The sequence below is a fragment of the Durio zibethinus genome, chromosome 13 (assembly GCF_047325235.1).
Source record: "Durio zibethinus cultivar Kanyao isolate XHJ-2024 chromosome 13, ASM4732523v1, whole genome shotgun sequence".
In the NCBI taxonomy this organism is placed as follows: Eukaryota; Viridiplantae; Streptophyta; class Magnoliopsida; order Malvales; family Malvaceae; genus Durio; species Durio zibethinus.
This window is the reverse complement of record NC_143174.1, coordinates 4,540,349-4,557,450: the sequence shown is the minus strand read 5'-3', so window position 1 is coordinate 4,557,450 and position 17,102 is coordinate 4,540,349.

The following is a 17,102-nucleotide window of genomic DNA, read 5'->3' as shown; positions in this document are numbered from 1 at the left end:
ATCAAAAGAATATATATAAATTGACAAGGAAAAAAGTCTTACATTTTTTAATTATGAAAATTATTTACTCAATTACAGAGTTTTAATTATTTTAATTTTAAAATAATAAGATTTGATATTTAAACTTTCAGTCTCAATATTATAAATTTTTACTGTATTTGTGTTAATTTCTATTTAAAGTATTTATACATTTGATATTATAAGAAATATAGAAAATTTGTTTTTGTTAAAAGTATGTTTTACATTTAAAAAAACATCAATTTTACATTAAATAAAAAATTTTAAATAAATATATTAAATAGTAAGTTTGTCCTCGTTGAAACAATCCATCCCTACCATTAGATCTCATCTGCCAAATTGAGTGTCCCTACCATTGCCCACGAGAAAGAGCACATATTTTTTCAAATCGATCATATCCCAAAACAGCTGTCACTAAAAGAATAACTGTAGTAAGCATATCTCTCAAAACTTAATGAAAAGCTTTAGCATTTTTTTAAACAAGTTTATTTAAAAATAAAAACAATCATAAATACAGTCGGTGAATGTCAACTCCAACCATTGTATGCATAGAAACAACCTGATATAGATTGGATTTTGGCTTTCAATGGCTATCTATCTATCTTCTCTCATCCCATCAATTTCTCCCTTCATTTTTCTTTTTTTCTCCATCTCTTTGCCCAATTGCTTTCTTTCCATTTAACTCACAATTTTTGCCAAAATTCAACAATTGATACAATTCTTTCCTTGTCTTTTTTTCCATAGAAATGGCTATAGTCAACCTATAATTCATTTTCTATAATGACTATTTTAAACCTTTCTCTATCTTTCTCGCTCGGACTCTCCTCCCACCCCTTCCATCTCTGTTCTCTCTCCCTTTCGTCTTTTCATTTCCCTTTCTCTAGAAAAATCTTTTTTCTTTTTAGATTTTTTAATAATAAAAATCCAAAAATTCCCTCATACAAAATTTCTTTTATGTCCTAAGTGCACAGGTGTTGGGACGAAGACTGTCCTGTAAAAAAATGTATATGGCAATTAAAAAAATGAAAACTGAGGTAAATAATCTGCATCTATCCCCATTTTCCTCCCTTTCACTCTTTACTTTCTTTTTTCAGATTTCTTCACCCCTCTCGCGAACCTTCTACCTTTCCTATTTTTTTAATCATTTAGTCAACGCCACAAAGCCCCTTTGTTGTCCTCTTTCTTCTTCCTCTTTTGATCTCTTCCTTTTCTTTTTTTTCATTTTTTACATTTAATATCAAAAGTATCTTTATCTTTCTTTATTTTTTTTAATTTTACTATACGTATTATATATTTAATAAGTATAGTTGTTACTTTACATCATATCTTGAATTGATACTATACGTATTATATATATATATATATAATATGTATAGTAGTTACTTTACATCGTATCTTGAATTGATTTATGGTTGAGATAGTTATAAACTGATATAAATGTTAATTAAAAAATCAACTATTAAAAAAATAGTAATAGAAATAGTAATGGAAAAGCCATATATTTCTTTCATTTTCATAGTCCAATTTTTATTTAATATAAAGATAATAAAAACATGATAAATGAAAATTTTAAAAAAATTATTTGTTCAAAAAATTTTAAAAAAATTATTGATTCATGACTTACCAATTCAAATCAACAAAAAAGCAAAAAATGTTAAACATTAAATATGATATTCAGTATAATTAAATGAAATATTAAAGAAATGTTATCAATTACAACTTAATTAAATAGCATATTAAAAAAAAGATTTGACAATTTTAAATTGATATACTTAATTTTTAAAATTTATTTGACGCATGGTAAAAATAGATTTGGTTTTGTTTATTTTCATTTATACTCCTTAATCCAATTTCTTTTTTTTTTTTTTTAAGAAATAAAACTTTTTAAAAATCATATTGAAAGTTATGGAATTTAAGGAGATATGATAATTAATATATGTACTAAAATTGATATAAAGGTTCAATTTGTATACTCTGATAATCTTTTTCATTATCTTATATTTCATACTTAAATTCATATTATCTTTTGTTTTCTTCAAAAACCTTTTAATATATAATTTATTTAATTTAACAATCCTAGACAACCATTACAATTGAGAAAGATAAATAAGAAAATATAATCATATATAAAGTTTAAAACACAAAGGCTTGATTCAATATGATTTTTTAACATATAGTATATACTACATATAATATTGAAATAGTAGTGTCGACCAATGAAATTTGAAGTAATGGTTTTAGTAAGGATACCATTGTGATTGTCATAACATTTAGATTCGGAGATCTATCGCTAGATATTGATTTAAGGGAGTCGCCACCAATTTTTTTTATCTAGGTGCGATTGATCTCCTAAAGAATCTGTCTTTTCAGGGAACACCTAAGTTTAAGGGTCTTTAAAAGAATAGGTTTAGATCTACTAACCAGAGCAGGGTTCGAAAGTTCGGTTACGTGTGAGGAAGGTTATAGCACACTCACAACGTCCATCAAAAGATGGTACCAGCTTAAATTTGTGTTATCCAATGAGCCTTAAAATTTTATCAAGTAATTAATTGTTGAAAATTATTCTCAATTGACTCTAATACTTTTAGCAGAAAATTGAAAAAATTCTCCCACCTCAAGAGTATGCAAGAAAAACTATTGTTTCACTTATAGAGGTTCCTTCGTCGGATTATTTAGAGAAAAAATAAAAATCAAAATCAAAATAAAAAGAAAGGAAAGAATGATTGTTTTTATGCAGGAAAAATTGACACTTTCAACTTTTTCTAGAAAAAATATTCTTTTGAAACTTTAATTTCGAAGAAAATTGATACTTTTAACTTTTCTTCAAAAATCATTTTTGAAGATTTATTTTTAAGAAAAATTGATACTTTCAACTTTTCCTCAAAAATTGATTTTTTAAAAATTTATTTTTAAAGAAAATTGATACTTTCAACTTTTCCCCAAAAATATTTTTTTGGAAATTTATTTTTAAGGAAAATTGATACTTTCAACTTTTTTCCAAAAATATTTTTTTTGAAATTTTATTTTTAAGAAAAATTGATACTTTCAACTTTTCTCCAAAAAATATTTCTTGCAACTTTGATTTTCAAGAAAAATTGATACTTTTAACTTTTTTCCAAAAATATTTTTTTTTTGGTTTTTATTTAAAGAAAATAGAATAATAAAACAAAAAAAAAATAAAGTAAAACAAAAATAAAAATAAAATAAAGATAAAAAGAATATTAAATAAACCTAATCTAATAAATAAAAAAAAACAAATAAACAAATAAATAAATAAATTCAAAAAAAAAATGGAGCGGCTCGGCTCGGCTCGACTCAAGGAAGAGAAAACGGCTCGAAGAAACGGCTTAAGACCTCGGCTCGGCTCGACTATCGGCTCGGAGGGGGAGACACGTGCGGGTCAGAAAGTGGGTCAACGCTCGGGTCGAGTCGAATCTCGGTAAAACGCGCGGATCCTTTTGGTTACTTAAGGCAAAAATGACGTCGTTTTGAGAAGGTATATAAGGCTTTTCCCTCTGTTTTTCGATAAAAACCCTCTTCCCTCTCTCTCTCTTCTTTCCTTTTTCTCTCGCTTCTCTCTAAACGATCAAAGAACTCCGGTTGAATATTCATCGGATTTTGAGATTTTCGTCGAAATCTCAGTTTTTGGCCGAAAGTTCACCGAAAAGTTGGTCTGTTTTTGGATCCTTTATCGAAAACTGGATAGCTCACCGAAAACTTCAAAGTTGACCGGAATCGTCGTCAAAAAATACAAATTTCATCGAAAAATTGAACTGAAATCTGAAATTTTTCAGAAATTTCCAAAAAAAAAATTGCCAAAAATCTCCAAAAAAATTTTGCTAACTCTCAGAACACTTCTAAACCTTTTCTTAGCCTTCTATACTCTTTTATACGCCTCTTTTCTCTCAAATCAGTAGTTTTTTGCTCACTAGTTTTTTATGTGTTTTGTTATGTTCCAGAAGGTCCCTTTTATGGGGATTGATCATGAGTTTCTGATCAATCTCAATTCCTCTTTGGATCGAGATTCAATCATTGAATCCAACATGGACTCTTCTGATTGAATCACAATTCAATTTCCAGCCAGATAAATAAAAAAAATAAAAGAAAAAAATCAAACGAAAATAAATCAGATAAATCAAAAAAATTAACAGATAAATTAAAATTAAATAACAGATAATTACATAAATATTAACAGAAAAAAAAGAAAAAAAATAAAGATATATACATATTAATAAATACATAAATCTAAGATAAAAAAATAATAATAATAAAAGAAAAAAATATACATATATAAAATAATAATAATAAAAATAAAAATAAAATAAAAATGTAAAATACAAAATAAAAATAAATTAAAAAAATAAAAATAAAATGAAGAGAAAAAGAAAAGAAAAAAAAATACAAACTTACCCATTTGGACCAGGCCCAATTGATCCGGGCCTGGACCAAATTAGGTGTCTACAGCTGCCCCTCTTTGTACATTTTCTGTGAAACAAAAATTACGCAAAGACATAGACACCCAATCAAATCTCAACTCGACCTTTTTATTTTTTTTTGTTTTTTGTTCTTTTTTTATTTTTGATCAAAGCTCCTATAAACAGAGGCTCAACGACTTTGAGAAACATAAATGGCTCCTCTAAACAGAGGCACCACGACTTTGAAAGATAAATTGCTCCTTTAAACAGAGGCACCATGACTTTGAAAAGTAAATTGCTCCTCTAAAAAGAGGCACCACGACTTTGAAAAAGTAAATTACTCATCGACAATCATGTCCAAAGGAGTTGAAAGTTGTGTTTGAAAGAATTTCAGGAGATTATGCCCAAAGGTCTTATAAATCAACCCTGATACCAAAAGACATCCTATTTCAAGGATTAGGAACTTACCTGACAAGTTTCTTCTCAAATTTGTAAAATATCTTCATATCTGTCTTCTCTATGTGGGATGTTGGAACACCCTGCTTCTTGAATTTATACACTATACTTTCCTGAAAGTAGTGTATGCTATGCAATGCATATGAATTTCAATGCATGCTATGCAAATGTTGGCCAATTAATTCCTATTCAATGTATGGTACTCAAGTTTCTCAAGCTTTTTTTTTTTTGGCATCAAGCCTTTTGATTCTTCAGAGATTCAATTACACTGCTCTTCTAAGATTGAACCAATGTAGCTCTTAATTGTCTCTTCCACTCACATTCTTCCTGTAAAAAACTCTTCCCAGATTCAATGTCCTAATCAGGAGCTGAACATCTCGATTCTGCCTTTTTCACTTTTGACTTATTCAATGTAATGTAAAAATCTTTCATGTTGTTATTCATTCATCTATCATTATTTCAAATTCAAAAAGTAAGAATACATTTGCACATTTCTTCAATAGTGGGGTATTAAGAAGAAAAGAATCTGAATGTTGAGAAACAGTTATAAGAAAAAGACACAAAGAATGAAATAGAATGTCTCTTATTAGCAAAATGTTGACAAACTTTGGCCAAGAAAGAATTACAAGGATAAGTGTGGGGACAAAGCCCAAAATGAACAATCAGATAATCATGATAACATATCTCAAAGTTTTTTCTAAAAACTCAACCTTCTGATGTATTTAACAACTTGGAACTCTTCCGAATTTGCTAGCCTCCATATCAGTGGACTTTTAAATTCAATGCTGTATTCTCCTTATCTAAGTTGCCTTTTCAAGTTTTCAACTTAGACAAACCCCCTATGACTCAAACCGTCCTTTTAGGGTTTTCACATTGAGTCTTTTTTTTCACTTTTTTTTTATTTTTTTATTTTTTCATTTTTTTCAAGCATAGTATTTCTTCACAACATCAAAATTTATAGGATGGGGTAAATCATTTCCATCCATCTCAGTTAGTATCAGCGCTTCACCCGAAAAAGCTCGTCTCACCATATACGATCATTCCCAATTCATAGTCCATTTTCCTCTACTATCGTGTTGGATTGGGAGAATTCTTTTCAAGACCAACTCTCCTTCTCAAAAGCAACGGGGCTGAATTTTCTTATCATAAGCCCTCATCATTCTTTTTTGATATAGCTGACCATGGCACAGTGCAGTCAATCTCTTTTCTTCTATGAAATTTAATTGCTCATAATGTTCTCAAATCCATTCGACTTCTTTTAACTTAACTTCTTTTAAAACTCTCAAAGAGAGGATCTCTACTTCCACTGGTAATACAGCTTCCATCCCATAAACCAAAAAAAATAAGGTTACCCCAATAGAGGTGCGAACTGACGTTCGATATGCATGTAATGCAAATGGTAACTTCTCATGCCAATCTTTGTAAGTTTCAGTCATTTTTTTTAAAATCTTTTTTATGTTCTTATTGGCTACCTCAACTGTCTCATTCATCTTCGGACGGTATGGTGCCGAGTTATGATGCTTGATCTTATATTGAGCACATATTTTTTGCATCATCTTACTATTTAAATTCTTGGCATTGTCTAAAATAATTCTCTTCGGAAGTTCATATCTACAGATGATCTCTTTCTTTATGAACTTACAAACCACAGAGCGTGTCACACTTGCATATGATGCTGCCTCTACCTATTTTGTGAAGTAATCTATCATCACAAAAATGAATCTATACCCGTTAGAAGCTTTTGGAGTGATTGAACTAATGACATCCATGCCCCACATTAAAAATGGCCATGGTGGTGCCATAACATGTAAAGCAGACGACGGAGCATGAATCTTATCAATATATATCTGACATTTATGGTATTTACGAGCATAATCAATGCAATCATTCTCCATCGTCAACCAGTAATATCCTGCTCTCATGATCTGTCTTACCATCATATGTTCACTGGTATGTGCCTCACATATTTCGTCATGCACCTCTTTAATGATTTTCTTCACTTCAGTATTATTTACGCACCTCAATAATACTTGATCCTTATTTCTTTTGTACAGGACATCCCCATCCAGGAAAAAGCTCATAGCCAATCTTCGGATGACCCTTTTATTATTTTTTGTTGCTTGAATTGGTATTACTGATCCTTAATATACTATAAGATGTCACAATACCAAGGTTTTCCATCTTCTTCTCCCTCTACATTAGAGCAATAAGCTGGTGTATCCTTAACGTCTAATTTGATGGGTTGAATGTCGGTATTATCATTGATTCGAATCATTACAGCCAGAGTAGCCAATGCATCAGCAATCAAATTCTCTTCTCGAGGTAAGTGATCAAATTAGATATCTTCAAATTGTTTCGTTAACTCTAGAATATACTTATGATACGGAACGAGTTTTAAATCTCTAGTCTCTCATTCTCCTTTCAACTGTATATAACTAGAGCTGAGTCTCCAAACACTTTTAGTACTTTCACTCCTTTATCTATAGCAGCTTGTAAGCCCATGACACACACCTCATATTCAGCGATGTTATTTGTGTAATTGAAATTTAACCTCGTTGTTACAGGGTAGTATTGTTCTTCTGGAGAGATTAGAATTGTCTCAATTTTATGCCCCAAGGCATTAGCAGCTCCATCAAAGTACATTCTCCAATATTTTTCTCCATGCTCCCTTTTCTTCAGTTAGGAGATATTCATTAAGTTTTCATTAGGGAATTCCAGCTTCATCGACTCATACTCTTTAATAGCATGATCTGTAAGAAATTTTGCTATAACGCCCTCTTTTATTACCTTTTGGCTCACGTATATAATATCATATTTCGATAGCATTACTTGTCATCTAACGATTCTCCTAGACAAAGAAGGCTTCTCGAAGATATACTTAATTGGATTCAGTTTCGCTATGAGCTATGTAGTATGATAAAGCATATACTGTTTGAGTCTTTTGGCAGTCCACACTAATGCACAACACATTTTCTCTAATGAAGAATACTTGGATTCATATTCTGTGAACTTTTTACTCAGATAATAAATAGCTTTCTCCTTTCGACTAGCCTCGTCTTGTTGTCCCAGCACACATCCCATTGAATTTTCACATACAGTTAAGTATAAGATTAAAGGTTTCCCTGGAACAGACGACACCAATACTGGAGGGTTTGATAAATATTGCTTCATTTTATCAAACGCCTCTTGACATTCTTCATTTCATTTTTCAGGATTATCTTTACGGAAAAGCTTAAATATGGGATCACATTTGTAAGTAAGCTGAGGGATGAATCGAAAAATGTAGTTCAATCTCTTCAAAAAATCTCGAACTTCTTTTGGTATGCTGGAAGGTGACAGATTTTGAATAGCCCGTATCTTATCGGGATCGACTTCAATTCTTCTTTCACTGACCACAAAGCCTAGCAACTTTCCTGACTTTATCCCAAAAGTGCACTTGGCTGGGTTTAATTTTAGCTGAAATTTTTTTAATCTCTCAAATAATTTTTTGAGGCTAGTGACATGATCTTCATCCTCACAAGACTTTACAATCATATCGTCTACATACATCTCAATCTCTTTATGTATCATGTCATAGAAAAGTGTTACCATGGCTCTTTGATATGTTACCCCAGCATTTTTTAACCTAAAAGGCATAACTTTATAGCAAAAAGTTCCTCACATGGTCATAAAAGTAATCTTTTCCATATCCTCTGTAGCTATTTTTATCTGATTATACCCCGAAAAACCATCCATAAAAGAGAAAATCGAATGCTTAGCCATGTTATCTACCAGTGTGTCAATATGAGGTAAAGAAAAGTTATCTTTTGGGCTAATTTTATTCAAGTCTCGATAGTCTACACACATTCATACTTTTTCATCCTTCTTAAGAACTGGGACTATATTGGTTACCCATTCTGGATACTCAACCACTTGCAAAAAACCTGCATCAAATTGTTTCTTCACCTCTTTTTTATTCTTTAGTAGCATTTCGAGTTTCATCCGTCTCAGTTTCTGCTGAACTGGCTTACATTTTGGCTTTAGAGGCAATCTGTGCTTCACTATCTCTGTACTTAGCCCTGGCATATCTTGGTAAGATCAAGCAAATATATTTATAAATTCTCGAAGAAGGTCTACCAATCATTGCCTATCTCCTAATGAAAGTGAAGTGCTCATTCTGACCTCTTTCTTATTCTTTTCATCTCCCAGATTCACTAAGTTCACTACCTCCTGATAAGGCTTAATTGGCTTATTTTTTTGTTCAATCATCCTCATTAGGTCCGGAGGCATAACATATTCTTCAAAATTTTCTTCATTGTCAAGTTCATCAGTGTTAATTGAATTCTCAAAGCTAACCTCTTGATTGTTATCATGATTATCTTCATGTTCATTTAAAGGACTGCAATTGAATGAAATGGGATATGTTGGAAAAATGTGCTTAGAAATAATGAAGACATAAGAAGAAATAAATGAAAATGCATCCTTCTTAATTTTTATTAAAAATAATAAATGATGAATGGCCCAAACAAAAAGATCACCCCAATGCCTTGGGCAATAGCTATTGAGATGTTACAATTACATTGCATCAAAATCAAAAGTCGAAGGCATCTTGATGGCACTCCAATTATTGAGCTCAAAATCTGGTGGACAAAGGCGAACCCACTCCTCTTGATTAACCTCTACTTCATCTTCAACAGCATTAATGGTTAACTGGACAAAATCATCTTTCACACTTTTTCTTGTATCTGGGTACATGAATCCTCCAGGTCTGAAGGTTTCATACAAATGTGGGATAAACATCAGTCTTACTGTCTTTCTTGATTACCTTCTTTTGACTTCCCACTCTGCCATCTCATAACCTAGGCCTACCCTGTCACTATTATCTATTATTGTCGGAGGTTTTTTAATTCCTTGTAAATTTTTTCCTAGCCCAAGTCCTGGATATCAACCATTATTGATGACTTGGCTCACCACTATCTTTGAAAAAGATTGATTTTAAAATCTTTCTTCTAAGAATTGACCAATTCAAAAGATCGATAGAAGCATTCCAATGCTTTTTCGATAGCCTTTACATATAGAGTGTTCAATGGTTGGGTCACTAGCATATCTTCTTCCCCAACTACCACTACTAATTGACCTTTTACGTTGAACTTGATCTTCTGATGCAAAGTAGAGGGCACAACTCCTGCCATGTGAATCTATGGCCTTCTTAACAGACAACTGTAGGATGGAGAAATATCCATCACTTGAAATTTTACATTGAAGGTGCATAGCCCAATTTGTAAAGGCATCTCAATATCCCTTAGGACTTCTCTTCTTGTCCCATCAAAGGCTCTTACAATCATCTGACTGTCTTTCATATGAGAGTAATCAATGGGTAACCTTGCCAAAATTGACATAGGCATGACATTGATGGCAGAGCCATTATCAATAAGGACCTTGGCTATGATATGACTCTTGCACTTGACTGTGATATACAGAGCCTTAGCATTTTCTTTTCTCTCCAAAAGAATCTCATCATCACTGAATGAAATGTGATTTGGCATGACTAGATTTTCAGCCAAGTGGTTCACATATTCAACAAACACGTTATGTGCCACGTATGCCTGATTCAACACTATAAACAGGGCATTTTGGTGTGGCTCTGAGTTCAGTAGCATGATAATAATGAGATTCGAGCTGGTATTTTATTTTCACAACAGAATACTCACTATATTTTACCAGCTTTAAAAATTCACAAACCTCTCTTTCTGATACTGGCTTCGGTTGATCTTCTTCAGGTTGTATCTCAGGATTATTTTACCTTTCTCCTTCTTTAGCTTTCTTTTTTCTAGCCTTCTCTAGCATTTTTAGAGTGTAACATCTCCCACTTCGAGTAATGCCTCATACATCAGTAATATTAGAAGCATCGGTTTTAGAAACCTCTTCTTTCTGTCCTTGAACTACAGTGTCATAGCCATATCTCTAGGGTATAGCTTTATCATCTTTGTATGAAAAAGAAGTCGAGACTTTAAAAGTTATCGACCTGGGAAAGAGTTTATCTATGACTGACTTTGGTTTGTTTCCACACTGAATTGTCACTGGTTTTGGAAACAGCTTTACAGGCCTATCAGTCATATGTACCTCAATATTCTTCAAGTCTTCTTTTCCTTCATAGACCTCCATCTGATGTGAATCCAAGAGTTTTTACAGCTCCTGATGAAACTGCTCACAGGTCTCAATGGAATGGCCCATTGCCCCATTATGATACTTACAACTAGTACCAACTATATATGCTCCATGATAGTTGTGTGGACTTACCAGTTGCATCATGTCTACTTTTCGTAAAACATCGAATAGTTGGCTGAAAAGTGTCTTAATATCCGCCACTTTCTTCTTCACATGACGCTCATGTTCTTCACCTATAGCATTCACATTATGATTCGACAAAAGATTGCCACTAACATTCGGTGCAGTCATCTCTCCAGTATCAAAGCAAATCATCCTATCCTTGATCAACCATTGCACTTTATGTTTTAGGGTAGTGTAATTTTTGGTAGAGTGATCAGCAATCCCATAATGGTAGTCACAGTGGGCGGTGGGATAATATCACTTGGGGTAAAGTGGTTTGAGGGGTTTCAATTTACTTTGAGCAATCAAATGACTATTGTAGAGCTTTTTATATAATTTTGTATAAGACATTGGAATTGGGTCAAAACAGGTTTCTCACGAGTGGTTCGTTGCTCCCGCGAGCCATCAATGGGGTTAGTTGGGTGATTTTAGGGTCTTGAGGTAGGTTGAATGTTAGAACTATACATGGTATTTTAGGGTCTATGAAGGGTTTGATATGTTTGAGGGTATGGTGATTGTGTAAATGGTTGATATGGGTGAAAGAAAGTGTTATTTATAGCGGGGTGATATGGCATATATTCTGATGGTGGGTAGGGTGAATAACCTCTAAGTTGCTGTCTATCAAAGTTTACAGCCTGAGCTTCAGTTTTTTTTTTCTTCGGGACTCTTTTGCTAGATGCTTCATTTCCTTCTAGTTTGCCATTCTTGATGGCACTCTCAATGATTTCTCTCAAGATTATCATATTAACAAAATTTTTCGTTGCATTCCCTATCATCTTTTCATAATATGAAGGTTTTAAAGTGCTAACAAATAGTATTGTAGTTTTTTTTTCGATCAGAGAAGGTTGTACCTGAAAAGTAACATCCATCCACCTCTGGGCATACTCTTTAAAAGATTCGTTTACTTTTTTCTCCAGATTCTGTAAAGATAAACGATCAGAGGTCAAATCGATGATATGTCGATATTGACAGATAAAGTCATGTGCCATATCACTCCAAGAGTGAATGCGAGTTCTGTCCAGCTGAACATACCATCTGGCCGCAGAGCCAGTAAGATTGTCCTGAAAAACATGCATCAAAAGTTTTTCATCATGAACATGAGCTGTCATTTTCTTGCAATACATGATGATGTGGGTCTTAGGGCACTTTGTACCGTCATATTTTTCAAATTTTGGTACTTTGAACTTATGGAGAATAGCCACATTAGAAACTAGGCAGAGCCCAGCAGCATCAACTGACCCATAAAAGCCAAATCCTTTCACAGCCCGTAGCTTTTGCTCTAGCATGCTAATCTTGAAGCTTTCCTAAACTTTCACTTTTATCCTTTCTTTTTTCTTATCTTTTAAATCATCTAGATCAGGAATTGATTCTGCTACCTTTTCAGTGAAGACAAGATTTACATAGCTATTATATTGCCCTGCGTTGGAAGCTGATGGCATTCCAGGATATATTGGATATACGAAGTGTTGTGGCGGGACCTCTTGAGCAGACGGAGCTTGAGGTGGGCCAAAACCTGGAGGGTACAAAGGGTCAGCCACTTCTTGTAATGGGGGAACTTGCTGGCTTGTATTTTCTTCAACTCTTTTTTCTTTATTCATGTTATTAAGAGCCTCCAAAATCTTACTTAGCTCACTTTCAATTTTCTCTTATACTTTTTTTATCTTTTCAAATCTATGATAATTTTTTTGCTCCATTTGTCTTGCTTTGGATCTTGTGTTGTATCGATGGGTAGTGTTCTCGTTAGATGGAGCTATCCTGGAACTTTGAGTACCATATCTTAGAATTAGTAAATTTGCATGATTATCACATGGTTACTTTGTTAAGTGTAATGAATGAAAATGCAATGAATGAAAATGCAATGAATGAAAAATGCATGTATGCAAAGAACATTTGCTTTAGAAACGGTATTCAATTAAAAATTTCATTTACTACAAAAAAACTTTGATCTACATTGAGTTTATCATCCTAGAATTATAGCCATAAATTTGTTTGATCTGTTCATACTGAGCCTTGGCTTCTTCTATGAAGTTCAAGAGATGCTGTCCATGTTCTCTTACTGGGGCCACCACTTGTCTTAATGCCTCTGCCTCTTCCACCATCTCTCTTACCTTACATACCTCTTTATGAACTTGGGTTGTTAAGTGCTTAATGTATTTTTGCCTTCTTAAGTTCTCTCTTTTACCACACCAGACTTGTTCATCTTGTTCATCCTGCTCAAATAACTGTTTAGCATGTTAATTTTTGCCTGTACTTCGGTACTTTCTTCTTTCAATTCGGTATACTCTTATTTCAATCTTGTATTTTTCTCAGTCAGCTCGATAATGGTTATCTCTTTGGTTCTTTCTCTCACACATAGCCTCTTATGCTCCTGGTGTAACCTTGTTAGATCTTCAGTAGCTGTATCTCGTTCTCTAGCAATCTTGTGAACTTTAACTTTATAACTTTCGACTCTACCTTTCCACTAGGCTTTTTCTTTTTGAAGCTTCTGAATATCTTGCTTTAACTTGCTCTTTTCAGACTCAAATTCTTTTGTTTCCAACTCTAACTCTGATGGTATCTCTTCAAAATTTTTTTCTGTTGGTGGTTGAGAGATTTCATAAGTGAATACCATTTCTTGTCTTCTCTTTATTCTCCAAACCAAGTACCCTGGGGTGACTTTTTCAGTGAACGGTCCAGGACTCACTCTTTGGGGATTTTTCCATGCTTTAATCATCTCATTCATCCTTTGAAATGCTTTAAGCTCATTGTAAGAGAAATCTAACTGATGAAGCCCATAAGTCATAGGAATAAACTATTCTCCCTCAAATTACCTTATCACTAAGAGTGGTGCATAATTCATCACTCCCCATAAACCCAGAAGTGGAACCACTGTACTATCCCTACATTGATACAACATAGGCTCACGATTCATCCATGGGGCCAACCATCTCACCCTGGCACTTTTTAACTTTTGTAAAAAAGTTATCCATTCTTGTTTAAACTTCCGCTTTGACCATCCACTTACATAAAATTTTTTGATCGAAAAATAATTACGAATATAAAGCTTCGAGAAAGCACCATTTTCTTGTTCAAAATGGCTTTTCATCCATAAGTACAATAATTGTATGCATCCTATGAAGCGCCCTCCATTCTGACGATAATAACTCAAAGATCTGATAGTCTCTGCTAATATTACCGTTGAAGAATTACAGCCATTGACCACACTTTGGAAGAAATCAACCACCGTATCTTAATATGTCCCAAAACCTTTGGAAAAATTACCAGTCTGTATATAGCCAAGGCAAATATGTCTAACCCCCGTTCCTCATTGGTATGTTACATCAGAAACTCATGAAAAAACTTCCAAGGTAGGTAAACCTGTTCTTGTTTCTTCTTTGTATGAAAATCCATAATTTCTTTGTCTATCCCCATGAGTTGAGCGAGACTTTTATGAAATCCTGACTTATGTTTTTTGACATATATCTTGTCAGGAGTCTTGAGGTGTAGACCCAACAAAATCGAGTATTCTTCAATCGTGAGAGTCATATCAGCTTCATTAAAGATGAAACACTTGTATGCAGGATCCTAAAATTATGATGTAGCTCTAATTAGTTGGTCATCAACAACTACTGCTAGAAGGTGTACTATATGCCCATGTTTCTGACAAAACTGCTTTTGTCTTGACGGACTCATCTTCTTCCAGATATCAACCAAATGTTCTAAATTATTCTATTTGAGGAGGATAGATGTTTCTTGAGACAAAGTAGAATCATGCCCAATTGGCAAACAATTTCCCATCTTCAGTTGAGTCTTTTTTGATTGGGCCCTTACTTCATTGGGTGTCCCACAGGGTGCTAATACTGATGAAAAACAAACTAAGCGTTCATTGACGTCCATGAAAAAAATTTGTTGAAGACCGTTTTTCAAACAAATATTCTTTATGCAACTTTATGATATGTGTATGAACCAATGCAAAAGAATAAGAAAAAGGTTAGTATACCCAGAAAAAAAACAAATAACTAAGTAAATTTAAACATCACACAAAGTAAAAGGGATAAATCTTATCCTTTTGGTCAATTCTAAAAGGAAAGAGTGATGGCTCTATCTATAGGTTAGGCACTCTTAAGGTTCACTATATGCGGTTTTAGGGTCAAAGTCTAAAGGTTCTCAAATTACTCCTTACATCCTTGTCCATCACAGACTAGTAAGGTACCCTAATCCTCACCCATTACAGGCTACAAGCGAAAAAGGTTCAATTTGAATGGAAGTATTTCGCTAGCCATTGCGGAGGCATTAGACCTCACGAAAGCAATAGGTACTTTACTCCCTCCTAGAGGAATGGAGTTCAGGTATAGAGCTCATGTTATGCACATGCACATGAATGACATAATTAACAAAGTAAATAAACATGAATGAATAATAACACATATATACAAAAAGGTTCAATTTTATTAGGCTTTTGGATAACACAAATTATTTGCTGGCCTGACTCTCAAAGTCTCCAGTAGAGTCACCAAGCTGTCATAACGTCTAGATCCGGGGATCTATCACTAGACATTGACTTAAAGGAGTCGCCACCAATCTTTTTTATCTAGGTGCGATTGGCTACCTAAAGAATCTGTCCTTTTAGGGAACACCTAAGTTTAAGGGTCCCTAAAAGAATAGGTTCAGGTCTACTAACCAGAACAGGGTTCGAAAGTTTGGTTACGTGTGAGGAAAGTTATAGCACCCTCACAACGCCCATCAAAAGATGGTACCAGCTTAAATTTGTGTTATCCAATGAGCCTTAAAATTTTACCAAGTAATTAATTGTTGGAAATTATTCTCAATTGACTCTAATACTTTTAGTAAAAAATTGAGAAAATTCCCTTACCTTAAGAGTATTCAAAAAAAACTACTGTTTCACTTGCAGAGGCTCCGTCGTCGGATTATTTAGAGAAAAAATAAAAATCAAAATCAAAATAAAAAGGAAAGAAAGAATGATTGTTTTTTTGCAGAGAAAATTGATACTTTCAACTTTTTTCAGAAAAAATATTCTTTTGAAACTTTAATTTAGAGAAAAATTGATACTTTCAACTTTTCCTCAAAAATTTATTTTTAAAGAAAATTGATACTTTCAACTTTTCCTCAAAAACCCTTTTTGAATATTTATTTTTAAGAAAAATTGATACTTTCAACTTTTCCCCAAAAATATTTTTTGGAAACTTTGATTTTCAAGGAATAGTATCAATTTTTCTCAAAAATTGATTTTTTAAAAATTTATTTTTAAGAAAAATTGATACTTTTAACTTTTCCCCAAAAATATTTTTTTAGAAATTTATTTTTAAGGAAAATTGATACTTTCAACTTTTTCCCAAAAATATTTTTTTGAAAATTTTGATTTTCAAGAAAAATTGATAGTTTCAACTTTTCCCCAAAAATATTTTTTTTGAAATTTTATTTTTAAAAAAAATTGATACTTTCAACTTTTCCCCAAAATATTTTTTTTTTGGTTTTTATTTAAAGAAAATAGAATAATAAAACAAAATAAAACAAAAAGTAAAACAAAAATAAAAATAAAATAAAGATAAAAAGAATATTAAATAAACCTAATATAATAAATAAAAATAAAAAAATAAACAAATAAATAAATAAATAAATTCAAAAAAAAAAAACCTGGAGCGACTTGAAGTATGGCTCGGCTCGGCTCAAGGAAGAGAAAATGACTAGGAGAAGCGGCTTAAGACCTCGGCTCGGCTCGGCTATCGACTCGGAGGAAGGAGACACGCGCAGGTCAGGAAGCGGGTCGACGCTCGGGTAGAGTCGGATCTTGACAAAACGCGTGGATCTTCTGAGTTACTTAAGGCAAAAATGACGTCGTTTTGGGATGGTATATAAGGCTCTTCCCTCTGTTTTTCGATAGAAACCCTTTCCCCTCTCTCTCTC